Source organism: Haemaphysalis longicornis, unplaced genomic scaffold (genome assembly GCF_048455015.1).
Source record: "Haemaphysalis longicornis isolate Haplotype H1 unplaced genomic scaffold, Haemaphysalis longicornis Haplotype H1 scaffold_4, whole genome shotgun sequence".
Taxonomy (NCBI): Eukaryota; Metazoa; Arthropoda; class Arachnida; order Ixodida; family Ixodidae; genus Haemaphysalis; species Haemaphysalis longicornis.
In genome coordinates, this window is record NW_027526361.1 from 166,060,409 (window position 1) to 166,064,319 (window position 3,911).

The 3,911-nt window shown below is 45.7% G+C and overlaps 2 non-coding genes across 2 annotated transcripts; one reads left to right on the forward strand and one right to left on the reverse strand.

The window, feature by feature from the left end:
- Window positions 1-1,428: 1,428 nt before the first annotated feature.
- Window positions 1,429-1,500, reverse strand: Trnar-ucu (transfer RNA arginine (anticodon UCU)). The gene has a single exon. It is a non-coding gene; the product is annotated as a tRNA-Arg (tRNA).
- A 912-nt stretch (window positions 1,501-2,412) lies between these two features.
- On the forward strand, window positions 2,413-2,484 carry Trnar-ucu (transfer RNA arginine (anticodon UCU)). The gene has a single exon. It is a non-coding gene; the product is annotated as a tRNA-Arg (tRNA).
- Window positions 2,485-3,911: the final 1,427 nt, after the last annotated feature.

The window sequence follows — 3,911 nt, forward strand, 5'->3', positions numbered from 1 at the left end:
GCAGACGGCAGGGGAAAACATTTGCGTCGGAGAAAAACGTCAGAGGGCGTAAACAGCGCCGTGGCGTCAGTCGTGGATGCGCAGCGCACGGGCACACAAACAGAAGAATAGGGCGGGACGTCTGTGTCGGCTGCCATGACAAGTTTGGTTGTGGCGGCACTTTTGCTGTCATCAAATAGTGCGTCACAGAAAGAAAACTCAACTTCTGCGCGCGCACAGTCGATCACTGCGTTATGACGCGGAACACGCCGGTAGCACAATGAGTTCAATGAAGTACAGCACGTCCTGAATAACGACTCTAGCCGTGCAAACGGCCATTGGTTCAATGTTGTGAGCGCTTGCGGTTCGGAGCGACAGTCCTTGAAGAGGCGTCGTGACTTTGTGCAATAAACGGCATACATCGGCTTTGATTACGGAAACAGCAGCTCCCGTGTCTACCAGGGCGACAGTGCGAAAACCTTCTATGGTAACGTCGATAACATTAGTAGGGGACGAAGGAGGGTGAGGCCTTCTACTTTTCGACGTCAGCGCAGTTCTTGCCTCGGGAACTGCGGCGACTAGTTTTCCGTGTCTTCGTTACCAGGACGACGTCGCATCGGAGAAAGCGAGCGACGGCGCGGGGAAGATGGACGACGGTCAGTAAATGTGGTGCGATCCGAAGAGCGAGGTTCAGTCGGCGAGCGAAGTGGCGCCTGGGCTTGAGCCGACGGCGGAAAACCGGCATGTGTAGCGTCCCATAATGACGGCGGACGGCGGCGGCAGTAGCGTGCGACGTGTCCAGGTACTCCACAAGCAAAGCAAATAGGGCGATTATCCTGAGTACGCCACGGACCACCGGCCTGGGAATTAAACCGTGGAGGCGGAGGCACAGTTGGGACAGCTCGAGGTTGCACCGGACGCGGCTTTACAATGCGCGCGTAAGCGTCGTCACGTGGTATGTTTCATATTTCGCGGGTTTCCTTTATCAGTCAGAATAAATGAGTACGCAATTAGTTCGTCGCTGAAAATAGCGCAGTTAGATGCCCCTCGTGGTTACCTACAAGTGCCTCATTGACACTTTAGTGATTAAGACAGTATTTCTCGAGTTAGATAAATAATTACAATTAATTAATTAAGTCTCATTAACGAAAAAAATACTCTCCGCTTCTTCACAGTACTGCAAACATTATGCACTAGGTTTTCTTCGAGTTACGCTATTTCTCTTTTTTGTAAATCTTGGTGCATGATACCTGGGACACCCTGTATATATATGTATACATATAGGGTTTAGAAATGAGGGGCTCGTTAGGAAATACAGAAAGAAATGCCGGCAGTCTACAACGCCAAATAAGGCATAGGGGAATGGTTGGACTATTTGTTACCGTTAGTGACGTTACATTATTGTTAATATTTTATTAATTACGTGATAAAGAAAGAAAGAAAAACACGCGCCCAGAGTGGGGACCGAACCCACGCCTTTCGATTAGATCTCGAATGCCTTACCAACTCGGCTATCTGGGCGACTGTGTTCTCCTTCGCTTTCTGGGTTATTTATATTTACTACAACTGTATCTTACGCTTGAGGGTGGTAGCCAGCGCCACTCAGACTACACGGGGAGAAGGGGACCTTCTTTTCAACCCCCGGGGCGTGACGCGAACGTCTACAGCCTGTCATAAGCGGGCAACTGGCGCGAAACCCTCTTATGCTACCTTGGCATCAAGGCTGCCAGAACCGAGGCCCTCGCTAAGCTTTCGCACGATAATAGGGTTCAGAAATGAGGGGCTCGTTAGGAAATACAGAAAGAAATGCCGGCAGTCTGCAACGCCAAAGAAGGCATAGGGGAATGGTTGGACTATTTGTTACCGTTAGTGACGTTACATTATTATTATTATTATTATTATTATTATTATTATTATTATTATTATTATTATTTTATTAATTACGTGATAAAGAAAGAAAGAAAAACACGCGCCCAGAGTGGGGACCGAACCCACGCCTTTCGATTAGATCTGGGCGCGTGCTTTTCTTTCTTTCTTTATCACGTAATTAATAAAATAATAATAATAATAATAATGTAACGTCACTAACGGTAACAAATAGTCCAACCATTCCCCTATGCCTTCTTTGGCGTTGGAGACTGCCGGCATTTCTTTCTGTATTTCCTAACGAGCCCCTCATTTCTAAACCCTATTATCGTGCGAAAGCTTAGCGAGGGCCTCGGTTCTGGCAGCCTTGATGCCAAGGTAGCATAAGAGGGTTTCGCGCCAGTTGCCCGCTTATGACAGGCTGTAGACGTTCGCGTCACGCCCCGGGGGTTGAAAAGAAGGTCCCCTTCTCCCCGTGTAGTCTGAGTGGCGCTGGCTACCACCCTCAAGCGTCAGATACAGTTGTAGTAAATATAAATAACCCAGAAAGCGAAGGAGAACACAGTCGCCCAGATAGCCGAGTTGGTAAGGCATTCGAGATCTAATCGAAAGGCGTGGGTTCGGTCCCCACTCTGGGCGCGTGTTTTTCTTTCTTTCTTTATCACGTAATTAATAAAATAAGAACAATAATGTAACGTCACTAACGGTAACAAATAGTCCAACCATTCCCCTATGCCTTCTTTGGCGTTGTAGACTGCCGGCATTTCTTTCTGTATGTATACATATATATATTCATATACATTTATACACACACACACACACACATATATATATATATATATCAGTGTGTCGAACCAAACAAAATACCGGTTCGGTTACGGTTCCGATTCAGGCGAAATCATTTCGTTCCGGTTCAGTTCCGGTTCGACAAAATCACGTACCGAACCGGTTCGATAAGTTGAATTATCACTGAAATTAGAAAAAAAACGTTTAGTAGTTTGAAACGACTGTCAAATCAAATTACAAACAAAAATTCAAAAGGCTGCTGTTTCCCAAGGGCAGTGGAGCAATCGAAAAGCAAACAATAAACAATTACGAGATATTAGAAAAACAGATGAAGTGGCGACCATTTGTGACCTCCTTTCTCCCCCAGACTTTACGTTGTCCTAGCGACTATTCATAAAGCCACCGCCAAGAGATATGACGGTGGGATACATTTTCTACCCTTTCCTTTTTTGTTGATATCGCAATCGTCGCTATGGAATCGCCCATAACGCTAACCTTGAAGCCTTAAATGTAGGCCTTCGTACTGGAGCGCTCAATACCAGCGCTTAATACCAATGGCGCACTTTTTTTTATTTGTAACAAAACAGAAAAATCGTACAAGAGGCACAAAAATACATAACAATGATTTAGATTATTTGGTCACCCTGAACAATTTGTTAGCTGTCACGTTATCGAATGTATTAGCCACACTTTTGTTAAAAGTAGGCTTTAGTTAACGCTCAGGCACTGTATTATTGCTCTAACCACTGCAATTCCTTTTGCGATAGCTATGACCGATGTGTGCGTCATCGTACCGCCTCACCCCCTGCCATCGTTCCCTGCGCTGCATTGGGGGATATTATAACAGATCATTCAGTTACAAAAAGAAGGGGAAATTTGACGCGTGGAGCATGAGATGCGACTTTTTTAGGTAGACAGCAGTAATCCCCTCCGGAACGAGTAGCAGTAGAAATAATGTAGCGAGTTGGGCAGTCAGTATACAAGTGCACCTTCGAAAAGAAGCACATCTGAAAGAGACAAAACTGCAGAACAAGCAGAAAAGATTATCGCTGAGCGAATGGGGCAGTATGAGGTACTGGCCTACCTTTCTGCATGTGTCATCTGCTTTATTACTGTTTCTGCTTCCAAGACAAGGTCGAGGGCTGCAGTTTCTTCCCAAGGGGTTAAGTGCTCACCTTAACGCCTTAACCTTATCTGTTGTCATTTTTAGCTGTAAAAACGAAAATTGTCCACTCTACTGTACTCAAAAACTGACAACGGAACTCACTTCCTTCACATTG